Below are 18171 nucleotides of genomic sequence, written 5' to 3'. Positions count from 1 at the left end.
TGTCATGCCTACATAGAATGCAGCACAGTGGTTGCAGCTTAGCTTGTAAATCACATGACTGGTTTCACAGGTAGCCCTGCCTGTGATGGGATAGGGGATGTTAGTGACCAGACAGGAGTAGGTGGTGGTAGGAGGATGTATAGGACAGGTCTTGCATCTAGGCCTATTACAGGGGTATGAGCAATGAGGTAAAGGATTGGGAGCAGGGGTTATGTAAAGATGGACGAGTATATTGTGTGGGTTCGGTGGGTGGTGGAATACCACTGTAGAAGGGGTGGGAAGGATAGTGGTCAGGAAAGTTCTCATTTCAGGGCACGACAAGAGGTAACCGAAACCCTGTCGGAGAATTTAATTCAGTTGCTCTAGTCCTGGATGGCACTGAGTTACGAGGGGAATCCTCCTCTGTGGCCGGACTGTGGGACTTTGGGAGGTGGTGGGAGACTGAAAACATAAGGCACGGGAGATTTGTTTTTGTACAAGGTTGGAAGGATAATTACGGTCACTAAAGGCTTCAGTGAGAGCCTTGGTATATTTTTAGAGGGACTGCTCGTCACTGCAGATGCGACGGCCGTGGGTGGCTAGGCTGTACGGAAGGGACTTCTTGGTATGGAATGGGTGGCAACTGTCGAAGTGGAGGTATTGCTGGTGGTTAGTAGGTTTGATATGGATGTACTGATGTAGCCATCTCTGAGGTGGAGGTCAACATCTAGGAAGGTCCCTTGTTGGGATGAGTAGGACCAGATGAAGAAAATGGGGGAAAAGTGGTGACTAGGAAGGAGGTTGTTGGTTTGGAATCCATAGGGCGTCTGGAAAGGTAGTGTTCAATAGCAGTAAGGCCATGGGTATTAGGAATGTTAGTGTAGAGGGAGGTGGCATCAATAGTGACGAGCAGGGCACCATGTGGTAAAGGGACAGGAACTGTGGAGAGTCTGGTTGGTATCTTTTATATAAGAGGATAGGTTCCGGGTAATAGGTTGAAGGTGTTGGTCTATGAGAGCAGAGACTCTCTCATTGGGGGGCACAGTAACCGGCCACAGTGGGTCATCCTGGGTGGTTGGGTTTATGGACTTATGAAGCATGGAGAAGGTGGGAGTCTGGGGAGTGTTAGGGGAAAGTAGAGAGATGGACTCTGGGGAGAGGTTCTGGGATGGGCCTAAGGATTTGATTAGTGACTGGAAATCCCGCTGGATTATTGGAATGGGGTCACTGTGGCAAGGTTTGTAGGTGGAAGTATCTGATAGCTTATGGAGTCCTTCTGCCAGGTAATGCTTGCGGTTCAAAACAACATTGGTGGAGCCTTTGTCTGCAGGTAGGATTATAAGGTTGGGATGAGTTTTTAGGTGGTGGACTGCGGTTCTTTCTGTGGATGTAAGGTTAGTTTGCATGTTGAGGGATTTGGGGAATGATGGTGAGGCAGGGTTTGAGCTTAAGAAATTCTGGAAACTTAGCAGGGGTGTGGTTTGGAGGCAGTGGGGGTGGATCACAGTTGGACAGTGGAGTGAACTGAGGTAGGTAAGGTTCAATATTGGTCTTTGGTTGAGTCAGATTGGTGGCGAAAAAGTGTTTCCACTGTAGGGACCAGGAGAAGGAGAGAAGGTCTTTAACAAGTCTTGCATGACTGAATTTGGGAGTGGGGCAAAAGGTGAGGCCTTTGGAAAGGACTGATATTTCTGTGGGACTAAGACTTCTGGAGGAAAGCTTCATGACTGTGTTGCAGGTCTGTTTAGGTTCTTGGTTCTGTGTGGTGGTGGGAGGGAGTTTTGTAGGGTGGTGTAAGTGTAGTAGGTCTGCGAGAGGCGTTATGCGTGTCGCTTAAGTTCCTGCAGGGCAAGAGTTTCAGTGTGTGTTATGGGTTCCAGGAATTTGGGATTACATAGCAGGGGAATTTTGCAGATGGAGAGAAGGTACTGCAAGGTGGTTTGGGCTTGGTTGGTATGGTTTTGCAGGACTATGTTCTTGAGGGCTAAGGATTGGTGGAATCTGAACAGGTTGAGGTCATTGTGGAAGGAGGGGTGGCAATCAGAGATGAGTAATTTGATGGTAAGGCATTAGGGGGGATTTCGTGAGCCAAGAAACACAGGAACAGTATGTGGGACTGGGCTCTGGCTAGGGAAAAGGAAACTTTTCTGTATTGACACAGATGAAAGGAGGAAGGATCCATGGCAGTGCAAAAACTGAGAAAAATTACGTAAAAAAGTAGAATTATGTGTGAAAAAAACACCCAAATCCATGTGAAAAATCACGAAAAGGATGAAGTGGATGCACAATGGGAAAAAACGAGATAAAATCTGAGGAATATGATGATAGCGGAAGGTGAAAACTCCCTAAAATTGGCGAGAAGTCACAAGGATCAAAGTAGAGAACAACTAACAATTAGTAAATATATGTATATTACTGTGGATAGCAGGTTTATGGGCAGATAAGTGTCCAGAAGGGGGACAGCAGATGTGACTGGATGAGGTGGATTTAGTGGGTGTGAACAGGGATAGAATGGAGAAAGTGTGGGATGTGGGGAGAGGTTCATAGGTAGAGATACCAGATTGTGTAGCACTAGAAAGGTGTGGGTGATAACGCACAAAAATACACCCAAATATGTGTGAGTTGATGGTAAGGCCATTAGGGGGGATTTCATGAACCAGGCAACAATGCAGGAACACACTCAAGATGAGTGTGAGTTTTGAGCAGCTCACATTTACACATATCGTGTGTGTGTGTGTGTGTGTGTGTGTGTGTGTGTGTTGCTGATAAAGGCCTTAATGGCCGAAAGTTGTAATTGTGTGAATCTTTTTGTTGTGCCTAACGTGACTCTTCATCTTCTATATGGTGAGTAGCAACTTTCCTTCTCTAATATTGTTACATTCTATTGTGGATTTTCCATTGTTTGATTGCAGTGCCTATCTTATTCCAAATTACTATGCAAACTTTCTCTGGACATGTCTATCATATTTATCTGCTAGTGATAAGTGGGAAATCCATGTTGAACTCCCAGTCTGGCACAGATTAACATTGTTATCAATCCCTTGTACACCTGATGGTTGTCCACATTCTCAACTGAAAATACATTTCTTGTAAGTAAACAAGTTGTCTGCACTGACCTTCCATACATCTACATGCACACTTGTTGCTTGCTTGAAATCACTGTCCCGGGTCACTATCATCCTCCTCCTGCTACACTGGCACAGATAAAGCCTCACTCCAGTAAGAGAGGTCACCTCAGCACCAATAGAGAATATAGGCAACACAACTAAAGTGCCAAACACATCACACTGTGCCATATGGTTTTCAGAAGACCTCTCGATACCTCAGCTGCACACGACAATGAACAGGGTGTGTCAGAACGAATTAAGCAGTTTTGAGGAATTATAAAAAAGAAATTTGGGCATACAGAGAAAAAAATGTTTTTGTTTTCAAAGTTGGTAGTTCCTACCAGTTTATATTCATTCAGTGGTGAAAATAACGTCCTCAAGATGATGGTTCTTAGAAGCAATACTGATCTGGAGGTAATCCCTGAAGCTTTGAGCAGCTCACATTTACACATATCATGGGTATGGCATTTGCTTCCTCAATAATTTCCACTCTTACATCTGTTAGGGTATGATAGCAACATTTTAACACCTTTTCTTTCAGATATCCCCAGAGAAATTAGTAACAAATACTCAAATCGGGTTACAGCATGATACACCCCACATCACCCCTCAAAGAGACGAGACGTCTTAGAAACATTTCTCTCAAAACATTAAATTAGTTTCAGACCATGTGATTTCTACCTTATCCTGGTGGAGCACAAGTCCCCTACTCCCTCTTCTTCAACATTATTTTCCATTCTAGGCTGCACAAGGTTTTGCAACATATTGAAAGACAACATTTGAAATTCATGTCACAGTCAACATTTTGATCACACCTTCCTCCTCAAGGAAGTATGAGCCTATCATGCCAAATTATGTTACAGTACACCGCACCATTAGTTTTGTGGAATTTAGTGGTATTTTGTGAATAATTTGGGGGTTATTTTAAGTCAGGTAGAGAAAACTTTGTTTGTTTACTATCCAACTGAGGTGAAAATGTGCCTTGTCATTAGTGGAGAAAGCTGCCTTCAGACGGATCTGTGCAAGGATTGCTGACACAGGTTTTGGCAGTTGGTGTAGTCTGGTGGGCTCAATTCTTGAACCATCGTTTTTGAAGGAATGGAAATTGAAATTGAAATGCAGAATCCTCCTCAAACTGTGGTCTGAAATCTCCAATGCAACAGCAAGCCTTTGAGTAGAATGTCTTGGTGATTGCTCAACTGCTGCTCTCACCAGCTGCACATTTCCTGGTTACGGTTCTGCAGTGGTCATGTGTATCTCTTCATAGTGTGCTACCAGCTTCCTCCAATTGCCAAACCCAGGATTGAATTGTGTTGGCGTCAGTACTGGGATTGTTGTGCAGAATGTTGAACCATTGCCAAAAAGCTATGTGTTGTGATCACAGATCAGTCGTTTTCAAAATACACGTGCTTGGCAAAGCCCCGAGATGCTCCGGTCGAAACCACGTTGGCCACTGAAATGGGGTCACTAATGGAACAAAGGGAGACCGAATATGTTCCTGTTTATTTAAAAGACTGCGACTGAAAAGTGAGGTACCAGCTGCCTCTCCTACCTTTTCCAGGACCTTTAAAAATTTTCCCATGAACTTTGGCAGGCAAACATATTGCACTTTTTTATGCCGAGAGAGAAGACATTGGCAGTGGCAAAGAGAAGGAAAAGTAATAAATACTGGAAGATAGTAGACAATGATTGTGTTATAGAAAAAGTGAAGGAGACACGACTGCAGGGGAGGGGGACACTGATATTGAGAGACAGAGTATACGACAGTGACAATGAGGAAGTCAGTTACAATGTCTTTAATTTTATGTGGTTTTAATATTGATGTCTTAATGAAGTCTTTTATGTGTAGAGAGCATTATTGCTCTTAAATTTGTTCATCAGATCTACATGTATTTGTGGATTTTCTGAGGAAGACACCCATAATGTGTCGAAACCTGGCAAAGGTAAAAGTTTGCCACAACTGGTTGGCTGTTTTATACCTGTCAGATTCTTGTATTCTTGCTGTTTCATAGTCATGTTTAAAACTGAATTATGAATTTGGTGGATGTGAGGCAACAGATGTTATATTTGATCAATACTAATTGGTACCATCAGTAATAAATTAGTATCATTCAACCACTTTTATGCTAAATATCTCAACTGAAAGACAAGTTGTCATCATCTTTCAGTAAAATATCACACACATTGTTTTCTTGCAGGTAAGTGATAAAATCATTCTTATAGAAAGCTAACAGTTTTGAATCTGCTTTCAACAGGAACTTTTTTGATTAACACATTGTTCTTCATTTTACTCACTAGAGTCAGCCTTCATATACTGGTATTCCAATTTATATCAGAACTTCAATATTCTACCAAACAGTAAAGCACTGTGCATCAAGTGATACTTTCTAATTGCCAGAATAGTACAGAGCAGGACTGTACTGAAAATCAGAGTAGTATTTTGCAAGAAATTTGAAAAATGTAGTATAATCAACTTTCTTATGATGCAGGGGATTAAAGATGAGAAGCACTCATATGTTGAGAAAGGGAGTACCTCAACCATCTACATCTACATTAATTTGAATGGCAAGATGAGAATGACAATACTAAATTGTTCTGAATACACACACACATAATCGAGAATTTCCATTAAGTATGACGAAATCAAACAACACAGAAAATTCGGTCATAGAAGGAGATTCAAAGAAGAAGATTAAGAGCAATTAACTGAAGGAAAGCACAGATGGGGTAGTCAAGTAGAGTGAAGAAAGGCATAGTTAAAGGGCTTAATTAGGAGGCAAAAGGCATCAATGTAAGGAGAATAATAAAAAGGAGATATTATAGTAGAAGTCGCAAAAATTGACAGACAACACAATAGTTTGCTTTGTTCATTATTTTACCTGATTTACATTTTAGATACTTAATTATTACTCAGCAACACCTTTTTATTTACACCTGAGGAACAGGGAGGAAGAGGTAGTACCAGCATACAATTCAGGCTCCTCACACAATGCTCTACGTAACGCAATAATCTAACGTAGACCAGCATTTTTGTTTGACAATAACCACATTGCTATTATCTGTTACTGAATAGTATGTATGAAACCACATTTCATCTAAATAAACCACTATCCGCTTCAATGCTTATACCTTCTACGTTCTTAATAATCTAATGTAATCTGTCTTTTCTGAAAATGTGTTTTACATGATAACACAATTATTTTGGCACATTTTAAAAAACAAAATTATGTAATGAGTGGGGTGTGTTGACTTCTGTGATGGTGTTGGAGGAGCCATTCTTCAGGTTTGCCAGGATGGCATTCTCCCACCTGGGGGTTGTGGTTTTGATGGGTTGGTGAGGGCATACAGAAGTCTGTCAGAGATGAAGAAGGCTGTGCAGCGAGACGGAAGGCATTCAGAAAAATTGGTTATCGTCTCAATAAGTCAGATCAGACACAGGAGTGCACCCTTTGTTTGATGGGTGAATCGTGCCCTTGAGCCATGGTGTCTTCCTCTGGTGCAGTGGACGCAGCACAATTGCTTGGCACTGCTGATGCACTGAGTGTTGAAATGGCAGCCAACAGTCATGACCCTGCACCTAAGCTGTTGCTGGTTGGCATTGTCTGAAGCACTGGACAGCAGCATAGAGGGAGCACAATGCCCCAGACTCCAGACCTCAGACCTCAGAGTACAAGTGTTGGGCTGCTGATAATGATATGTCATGCTTGGGGGGGTCCAGCTGCATTGCAGCCATCTGGTTACAATGTCAACTCAAACCTGCTCGATGGGTCGATCGGAACATACAAATAATGCCTGGGTGTCTTGTTTGTCTGGCTGTCTACGAGAGTCTTGCCGCATGTTGACATAACATATGGAGCATTTTGTAGACTTGATGTGGTGTCAGCCACTTGCCTTTTGGGCAGTAAATGCACACAGTTTCCCAAATTCCCTTGGTGCTTACTCACTCTGTTTGTCATAAGAAATACCTCATGTAGACGTTACACTATACATTCTTCCGGATTTGCTAGAATCTCAGTGCATTTCTTTTAACATGGAGCAGAAGCCAATCTGTCTCCAGTACAGTCAAGTACGATGATGTTACGCTTCATGCTGTGCATTACATGTACATCGACTCAGTGATAATATGGGACAACAGCTTTACCGGCGCATTTAACATGGAAAGCACTAGCCAGTCACCTGGTCCAAATAATGTGATGTGAACAGTTGTAGTAAAGACATAAATGTCATTTAATTTTCAAACAGAAGGAAATAACGGTAAAACTAGGGCAATACACTCGTTAGATGATCTAGGAAAACACGCTCTCCATCTTAGCTGACATAGTACTGTAATTAAAAACGAGAGTGATGAAAATTCCTGACTTTAATAAGATTAGTTTTTCTGCAGGAGCTATGTGCAGTGTAAAAGTGCACTGCTGGGAAATGGAAGCCACTGAAGTATTACAGTCAGTTGTCTGGTAATGTCTGAACTACTTCCATATCGGACTTCGAGGAAGGCAGTACATTTCAGTAAAGCTACGCTGATAATGATGTGATCAACAACAGAATCCCAAGCCACCAAAAAGCCCATATTTCTTCCTCCTCCTCCTCTTTCATGATGTGCTGTTCTGCATTGTTTGGCAGTGACGTGTCACAAAGCTTCGTTCATTAGTTCCAGTGAGTTTGGCAGCTTAAATGTCTTGTTATTTCCCACAACAAATCCCTTAATTTGGTTCAGATAGCAATGGGGCAGTGACAACTGTAAAAATGCAGCATTTGTACAGTATGCTTCATGCTGTGAAAATTGTTTCCCGTGTTTCTACAACACTAATCTCTCTGCCTTGTGTGAGACCACATCTGTCCTATAAAACAGCTGGCATATTCAATCAAAGAGTATTTGATTTTTCATTTTTCTCCAAAAAATTTTATTGTGTAATATTATCTTAACTTCAAAATCTGTGACATTCTTTTATAATGTACACATCAAAAAAGTTTTGCATCACCTCGGTTCCGAGACTACCAGAACCTGTACAGAAAATCCTAACAGAGATCAACATAAACATTTCTGCCCGTTATGTTGCTCATGAAAACCACACATTGCATGTTGTACCACCATACAGTGAGACCTTCAGAGATGGTGTCTAGATTGCTGTACACATCAGTACCTCTAATACCCAGTAACACATCCTCTTGCATTGATGCATGCCTGTATTTGTCGTGGCATACTATCCACAAGTTCATCAAGGCACTGTTGGTCCAAATTGTCCCACTCCTCGATGGTGATTCAGCGTAGATCCCTCGGAGTGGTTGATGGGTCACGTCGTCCATAAACAGTCCTTTTCAATCTGTCCCAGGCATGTTCGATAGGGTTCATATCTGGAGAACATGCTGGCCACACTAATTGAGCTATTTCATTTTCCTGAAGGAAGTCATTCACAAGATGTGCACGATGGGGGTGTGAATTGTCATCCATGAAGATGAATGCCTCGTCAATATGCTGCCTATATGGTTGCACTATCAGTCGGAGGATGGCATTCACGTATTGTACAGCCATTACGGCGCCTTCCATGACCACCAGCGGTGTACGTCGGCCCCACATATTGCCACTCCATAACAGCAGGGAACCTCCACCTTGCTGCACTCATTGGACCATTGAACACAGTGTATCTAAGGCTTTCACCCCAACTGGGTTGCCTCCAACGATTATCTGATTGAAGGCATATGCGACACTCATCGGTGTAGAGAACGTGATGCCAATCCTGAGCATTGGATGTTGTTGGGCCCATCTATACCACGCTGCATTGTGTTGTGGTTGCAAAGAGGGACCTCGCCATGGCTGTTGGGAGTGAAGTTGGGCATCACGCGGCCTATTGCGCACAGTTTGAGTCATAACATGGTGTCCTGTGGCTGCACGAAAAGCATTATTCAACATAGTGGCATTGCTGTCAGGGTTCCTTCAAGACAATCATCCACTGCAGTAGTAGTCTGAGTGAGGCATGTCATTGACAGTTTCTGTCTCTCTCTATCTCCTCCATGTCTGAACAACATCGCTTTGGTTCACTCTGAGGTGCCTGGACACTTCCCTTGTTGAGAGCCCTTCCTGGCACAAAGTAACAATGTGGATGTGATCAAACTACTGTTGGAATGACTGGAACTGATTGGCTGCGGACCCCCGCCATCTAATAGGCACTGCTTGTGCATGGTTGTTTACATCTTTGGGCGGGTTTAGTGACATCTCTGAACAGTCAAAGGGACTGTGATACAATATCCGCAGTCAATGTCTATCTTCAGGAATTCTGGGAATCAGAGTGATGCAAAACTTTTTTTTGATGTATGTATATCGATAATTAAAAATGTGTATTAGCAATGAAAGCCAGAATTCTGCATGTGATATGAAATCAGAAAACCAGAAGACATCCATTTTTCTTGAAAAAATGATTGTAAAGTATAATTTAATTATCACATATTGATAAATTTAATATTTAAATGATTTAGGTATTGAAATGGAAAAAAAAATTGTTGCCTTTGACAAATTTAGACTCACCACCCACTTACATGGTCAATTTTCAAATAACAACGCTACCTAATACACCAAGTTTACAATTACACTTGCAGTACTTATATTTTCTCTGTAATGCTGTGAAAAACATTGAGAACAGCTTGTTTGTAGCCATTAACGGTGTTTCACGCGTGTGTGTATCACTACGAAACAGGAAGCTGTGTCATCCATTTTCGGGGTACATATGAACAGTGAGACAATCACAGCACAAGTAGCGCTTACAGAGACTGTAACTGTACATGATATTTGAAATAAAAATTGCGTAGCTAAAGTATGATTAAGAAAAACATTGATGGCTGTTAATAGATCAGAATGCCTTAAACTTTCGTTTACAGTCACATAGTAATAAAATGTTTAATAAATAGGTTGGACCTACTTTCGAGAGTGGAACAACACCAGTGTATGAGAGCCATGTCTGCTGACCAATCATTGTGTTTGTGTTTGCTTACATCAGTTTATTCTTATGATGAATGGAGTATAGCATTATTCCTGCCATACTGCAACAAAGAGAATATATTTTCTCACAAGCAGCATCTATTAAAATAGTGCTGGTTGGCGGAATGGAGGAATAGCCGAGCATAGATGATTAATGATTTGTACTCCGTAGGTCCCCCCATGAACCATGGACCTTGCCATTGGTGGGGAGGCTTGTGTGCCTCAACGATACAGATAGCCGTACCGTAGGTGCAACCACAACGGAGGGGTATCTGTTGAGAGGCCAGACAAACATGTGGTTCCTGAAGAGGGGCAGCAACCTTTTCAGTAGTTGCAGGGGCAACAGTCTGGATGATTGACTGATCTGGCCTTGTAACACTAACCAAAATGGCCTTGCTGTTTTGGTACTGCGAACGGCTGAAAGCAAGGGGAAACTACAGCCGTAATTTTTCCCGAGGGCATGCAGCTTTACTGTATGGTTAAGTGATGATGGCGTCCTCTTGGGTAAAATATTCTGGAGGTAAAATAGTCCCCCAATCGGATCTCCGGGCGGGGACTACTCAGGAGGACGTCGTTATCAGGAGAAAGAAAACTGGCATTCTACGGATCAGAGCGTGGAATGTCAGATCCCTTAATTGGGCAGGTAGGTTAGAAAATTTAAAAAGGGAAATGGATAGGTTAAAGTTAGATATAGTGGGAATTAGTGAAGTTCGGTGGCAGGAGGAACAAGACTTCTGGTCAGGTGAATACAGGGTTATAAATACAAAATCAAATAGGGGTAATGCAGGAGTAGGTTTAATAATGAATAAAAAAATAGGAGTGCAGGTAAGCTACTACAAACAGCATAGTGAACGTATTATAGTGGCCAAGATAGACATGAAGCCCATGCCTACTACAGTAGTACAAGTTTATATGCCAACTAGCTCTGCAGATGACGAAGAAATTGAAGAAATGTATGATGAGACAAAAGAAATTATTCAGGTAGTGAAGGGAGATGAAAATTTAATAGTCATGGGTGACTGGAATTCGACAGTAGGAAAAGGGAGAGAAGGAATCATAGTAGGTGAATATGGATTGGGGCTAAGAAATGAAAGAGGAAGCCGTCTGGTAGAATTTTGCACAGAGCATAACTTAATCATAGCTAACACTTGGTTCAAGAATCATAAAAGAAGGTTGTATACATGGAAGAATCCTGGAGATACTAAAAGGTATCAGATAGATTATATAATGGTAAGACAGAGATTTAGGAACCAGGTTTTAAATTGTAGGACATTTCCAGGGGCAGATGTGGACTCTGACCACAATCTATTGGTTATGAACTGTAGATTAAAACTGAAGAAATTGCAAAAAGGTGGGAATTTAAGGAGATGGGACCTGGATAAACTGACTAAACCAGAGGTTGTACAGAGTTTCAGGGACAGCATAAGGGAACAATTGACAGGAATGGGGGGAAGAAATTACAGTAGAAGACGAATGGGTAGCTCTGAGGGATGTAGTAGTGAAGGCAGCAGAGGATCAAGTAGGTAAAAAGACGAGGGCTAGTAGAAATCCTTGGGTAACAGAAGAAATATTGAATTTAATTGATGAAAGGAGAAAATATAAAAATGCAGTAAATGAAGCAGGCAAAATGGAATACAGACGTCTCAAAAATGAGATCGACAGGAAGTGCAAAATGGCTAAGCAGGGATGGCTAGAGGACAAATGTAAGGATGTAGAGGCTTATCTCACTAGGGATAAGATAGATACAGCCTACAGGAAAATTAAAGAGACCTTTGGAGAGCCACTTGTATGAATATCAAGAGCTCAGATGGAAACCCAGTTCTAAGCAAAGAGGGGAAAGCAGAAAGGTGGAAGGAGTATATAGAGGGTCTACACAAGGGCGATGTACTTGAGGACAATATTATGGAAATGGAAGAGGATATAGATGAAGATTAAAGGGGAGATACGATACTGGATGAAGAGTTTGACAGAGCACTGAAAGACCTGAGGCGAAACAAGGCCACAGGAGTAGACAACATCCCATTAGAACTACTGACGGCCTTGGGACAGCCAGTCCTGACAAAACTCTACCATCTGGTGAGCAAGATGTACGAGACAGGCGAAATACCCTCAGACTTCAAGAAGAATATAATAATTCCAATCCCAAAGAAAGCAGGTGTTGACAGATGTGAAAATTAGCGAACTATCAGTTTAATGAGCCACAGCTGGAAAATACTATCGCGAATTATTTACAGACGAATGGAAAAACTGGTAGAAGCTGACCTCGGGGAAGATCAGTTTGGATTCCATAGAAATGTTGGAACACGTGAGGCAATCCTGACCTTACGACTTATCTTAGAAGAAAGATTAAGGAAAGACAAACCTACATTTCTAGCATTTGTAGACTTAGAGAAAGCTTTTGACAATGTTGACTGGAATACTCTCTTTCAAATTCTAAAGGTGGCAGGGGTAAAATAGAGGGAGCGAAAGGCTATTTACAATTTGTACAGAAACCAGGTGGTAGTTATAAGAGTCGAGGGGCATGAAAGGGAAGCAGTGGTTGGGAAGGGAGTGAGACAGGGTTGTAGCCTATCCCCGATGTTATTCAATCTGTATATTGAGCAAGCAGTAAAGGAAACAAAAGTAAAATTTGGAGTAGGTATTAAAATCCATGGAGAAGGTTCACCAATGACATTGTAATTCCGTCAGAGACAGCAAAGGACTTGGAAGAGCAGTTGAACGGAATGGACAGTGTCTTGAAAGGAGGATATAAGATGAACATCAACAAAAGTAAAATGAGGATAATGGAATGTAGTCGAATTAAATCGGGTGATGCTGAGGGAATTAGATTAGGAAATGAGACACTTACAGTAGTAAAGGAGTTTTGCTATTTGGGGAGCAAAATAACTGATGATGATCGAAGTAGAGAGGATATAAAATGTAGACTGGCAATGGCAAGGAAAGTGTTTCTGAAGAAGAGAAATTTGTTAACATCAGATATAGATTTAAGTGTCAGGAAGTAGTTTCTGAAAGTATTTGTATGGAGTGTACCCATGTATGGAAGTGAAACATGGACGATAAATAGTTTGAACAAGAAGAGAATAGAAGCTTTCGAAATGTGGTGTTACAGAAGAATGTTGAAGATTAGGTGGGTAGATCACGTAACTAATGAGGAGGTATTGAATAGGATTGGGGAGAAGAGAAGTTTGTGGCACAACTTGTCTAGAAGAAGGGATCGGTTGGTAGGACATGTCCTGAGGCATCAAGGGATCACCAATTTAGCATTGGAGGGCAGCGTGGACGGTAAAAATCGTAGAAGGAGACCAAGAGATGAATACACTAAGCAGATTCAGAAGGATGTAGGTTGCAGTAGGTACTGGGAGATGAAGGAGCTTGCACAGAATAGAGTAGCATGGAGAGTTGCATCAAACCAGTCTCAGGACTGAAGACCACAACAACTCCGTAGGTCTTCAGTTCAATACTGGTTGTGTGCTGAGAGTTTTATTTTTGATGGCGTCAAATTACATGGGTGTATATGACCAAAAATTTGGAAGGAGACTGCTGAATTTGTTAGATGCCAGTGTATGGCTGCAAAAATGAGGGTTGCAGAATGTCAATGATGTAAGTGCCCCTAATACAGGGTGTTTCAAAAATGACCGGTATATTTGAAACGGCAATACAAACTAAACGAGCAGCAATAGAAATACACCGTTTGTTGCAATATGCTTGGGACAACAGTACATTTTCAGGCAAACAAACTTTCGAAATTACAGTAGTTACAATGGTCAACAACAGATGGCGCTGCGGTCTTGGAAACTCTATAGTACGATATTTTCCACATATCCACCATGCGTAGCAATAATATGGTGTAGTCTCTGAATGAAATTACCTGAAACCTTTGACAACGTGTCTGGCGGAATGGCTTCACATGCAGATGAGATGTACTGCTTCAGCTGTTCAATTGTTTCTGGATTCTGGCGGTACACCTGGTCTTTCAAGTGTCCCCACAGAAAGAAGTCACAGGGGTTCATGTCTGGCGAATAGGGAGGCCAATCCACGCCGCCTCCTGTATGTTTCGGATAGCCCAAAGCAATCACACGATCATTGAAATATTCATTCAAAATTAAAGATGTCGGCCGTGCGATGTGGCCGGGCACCATCTTGCATAAACCACAAGGTGTTCGCGGTGTCGTCTAAGGCAGTTTGTACCGCCACAAATTCACGAAGAATGTCCAGATAGCGTGATCCAGGTTTCGGATCTGAAAAATGGGCCAATGATTCCTTTGGAAGAAATGGCGGCCGAGACCAGTACTTTTTGAGGATGCAGGGACGATGGGACTGCAACATGGGGCTTTTCGGTTCCCCATATGCGCCAGTTCTGTTTATTGACGAAGCCATCCAGGTAAAAATAAGCTTCGTCAGTAAACCAAATGCTGCCCACATGCATATCGCCGTCATCAATCCTGTGCACTATATTGTTAGCGAATGTCTCTCGTGCAGCAATGGTAGCGGCGCTGAGGGGTTGCCGCGTTTGAATTTTGTGTGGATAGAGGTGTAAACTCTGGCGCATGAGACGATACGTGGACGTTGGCGTCATTTGGACCGCAGATGCAACACGGCGAACGGAAACCCGAGGCCGCTGTTGGATCACCTGCTGCACTAGCTGCGTGTTGCCCTCTGTGGTTGCCGTATGCGGTCGCCCTACCTTTCCAGCACGTTCATCCATCACGTTCCCAGTCCGTTGAAATTTTGCAAACAGATCCTTTATTGTATCGCTTTTCGGTCCTTTGGTTACATTAAACCTCCGTTTAAAACTTCGTCTTGTTGCAACAACACTGTGTTCTAGGCGGTGGAATTCCAACACCAGAAAAATCCTCTGTTCTAAGGAATAAACCATGTTGTCCACAGCACACTTGCACGTTGTGAACAGCACACGCTTACAGCAGAAAGACGACGTACAGAATGGCGCACCCACAGACTGCGTTGTCTTCTATATCTTTCACATCACTTGCAGCGCCATCTGTTGTTGAAAATTGTAACTACTGTAATTTCGAAAGTTTGTCCGCCCGAAAATGTACTGTTGTCCCAAGCATATTGCAACAAACGGTGTATTTCTATCGCTGCTCGTTTAGTTTTTATTGCCGTTTCAAATATACCGGTCATTTTTGAAACACCCTGTATTTATTACAGTAATAATTAAATGCTTCGATAGTGAGGAGTCTTTTACATACAGTGCTCATGGTATGAGTATTTATCTTCCTAATGTCTCTGTTGATCACCAGTACCAGTTCGCAAAATGTCCGACAGATGGCGCTGGCCAGCAAAACGTAAGTGACTCTGCATGACAATCGTGTATAAAAGGAGCTGTAATGAGAGAGAGAATCAGATGCGCCAGCAGTCGCAGCGTGTTGAAGTTACCTGAAAAGGCGCTTTTAGTGAAGCTTTATTATCAGAATGGGGAATGTGCTATTTCAGCGTTACGATCCTATCGCCATAGGAAGGGGATTCGAATGGGTAAAGGTCCGTTGACAATTGCAGCTGTGGCAAGAATGATTTCGAAGTTCGAAGCCACAGGTTGTTTAGACGATAGACCCCGTAGTGACCGACCGAGCACAAGGCGTAATTCTGCTGAGACAGTTTAGGAAGAAATGGAGACTGTAGCAGGTTCGTCTATGCACGTGGACTTTCCATACACTACTGTTCGGTTGGCACTGAGGCGTACCCTCCAATGCTATCCGTACAAAATCCATCGGCATCATGAACTGTTACCTGGCGATTTAGTGAAGCAGAGTGCATTTGCGGTGTGGGCGTTTCAAAAGATGGCGGAAGATAGATGACGATTGGTTGAGTAACGTGTTGTGGACCGACGAAGCTCATTTCACGCTCCGAGCGTCTGCCAATGCCCACAACTGCAGAATTTGGGCCACCAAAAATCCTAGAACTGTTGTGGAAACTCCATTGCACGACGAGAAAGTCACGGTATGGGTTGGATTTACCACATCTACCGTTACCGGGCCTTTTTTCTTCGAGGAAATGCGTGATTCTGGTTTTGTAACTGCTACCGTGACAGGTGAGAGGTACGCCAATATGTTACAGAATCGCATCATCCCCAGCCTGGCTGATAAACACCTGCAGGAACGTACAATGTTTATGCAGGATGGCGCTCCACCCCATATTGCTAGACACGTGAAAGATCTCTCGCGCGCGTCGTTTGGTGATGATCGTGTGCTCAGCCGCCACTTTCGTCATGCTTGGCCTCCCAGGTCCCCAGACCTCAGTTTGTGCGATTATTGGCCTTGGGGTTACCTGAAGTCGCAAGTGTATCGTGATTGACCTACATCTCTAGGGTGTTCACAGCATTATTCCTCAACTACAGCTATTGTGGAGGAATGATGGTGGACATATTGAGCACTGCCTGTAAAGAACATCATCTTTGATTTGTCTTACTTTGTTATGCTAACTATTGCTATTCTGATCAGACGAAGCGCCATCTGTCGGACATTTTTTGAACTTTTGTATTTTTTGGTTCTAATAAAACCTCATGTCATTCCAAGCATGTGTGTCAATTTGTACCTCTCTATCTACATTATTCCGTGATTTATTCATTTTTCAAATTTATACTGACTTTTTGATCACCCTGTACTTCAGTTCATTCATCTCTGCATCACATCCATGCTGCTGGAATTTACACATCACTGACATGCTCAACTTTTAACATTTTGTTTGCATGCTCCATTACTTTTTTTCTGTCTGTACTGTTATTTCTTTCTTCTTCTCTGTCAATCAATTTAATTTTGTTAACAGCAAGCTTGCATGGTCAGGTAACAATGCACACTAATTTATTGTAGCTTGGTTGTACCTAGTCATGTAACCATGTTAGTACTCGCTACTGTCAGACTTATGGTATGTTTTGATAAGTATATTCACATACATACTCTGAAAGCCACCATATGGTGCATGATAGAAGGTACCTCATATCATTACTTGTCATTCCCTTGCATGCTCCACTCGCAAATGGAGTGTACATCTCACTATGAGCCTTAATTTCACGTATTGTGTCTTCAGGCCTCTTACAGGAAATTTACATTTTCTGCAGTCAGCCACAAATGCTGGTTCTCTACATTTTCGAAATAGTGTTTCATAAAAAAGAATTTAGTCATCCTCCAGGGATTCTCATTTGATTTCACAAAGCATCTCCATAATACTCACATGTTGATCAAACCTACTGCTAACAAATCTAACAGCGTGCCTCTGAATTGCTTTGATGCTTACGTTTAATCTGCCTCGTGAGGATCCGAAATACTCAATCAGTACTCAAGAGTGTGTCGCACTAGTATTCTACACACAGTCAAAGATAGATGAGCTCCACTTTTCTAAGAGTCTCCCAATAAACCTAACTCAACCATTTGCCTTTACTACTGACTTTATGTGCTGATTCCATTTCATATTGCTGTTGCTGTGCAGTGCTAAGCCACGATACTAAACAACATACTGTGTCAAGCGGCACATCACTAATATTGTATTTGAACATTACAGACTTCTTTTTTTCTACTCATCTGCATTAATTTACATTATTCTACATTAGGAACAAGCTGTCATTCATCACACCAAATAGAAATTCTGTGTAAGTCACCCTCTGTCCCCATACAGTCATGAATGATGATACTTTTCCATACAATACAGTGTCAGCACCTGACTGCCACAAATTGTTGCTTACACTATCCGTCAGATTTATTTATTTACTTATTTATTTTATTTAGCGTATGGCTCATAACATCACAGTAAAAATTACAGAAACAACACGATTTTAAAACAAAATCACATATGTATAAACGTAGCAATAAATAACAGTTTGTATATAAGGACACCGTCAATTGTAAATTTACACTCGCAGAAGAGCAATCACAAGCAGACGTCCAGCTTAGATAATAAATAGTCGATTGCCTCTTGGGTCACCATTAGGAAATCCTATGGGTCACCCTCGTATGCCCTTAGTGGGCATTCCTGCATGATGTGTTTGACCGTATGTCTCTCAGCGCCACAGTCGCAAGCGGCCGAAGGAAGTTTACCCCATCTGTGTAAGGAGTCGGCGCATCTCCCACAGTTGGTTCTGATGCGATTAAGAGTTGACCAAAC

Source organism: Schistocerca americana, chromosome 1, assembly GCF_021461395.2.
Source record: "Schistocerca americana isolate TAMUIC-IGC-003095 chromosome 1, iqSchAmer2.1, whole genome shotgun sequence".
In the NCBI taxonomy this organism is placed as follows: Eukaryota; Metazoa; Arthropoda; class Insecta; order Orthoptera; family Acrididae; genus Schistocerca; species Schistocerca americana.
Note: the sequence above shows the minus strand (reverse complement) of the source record.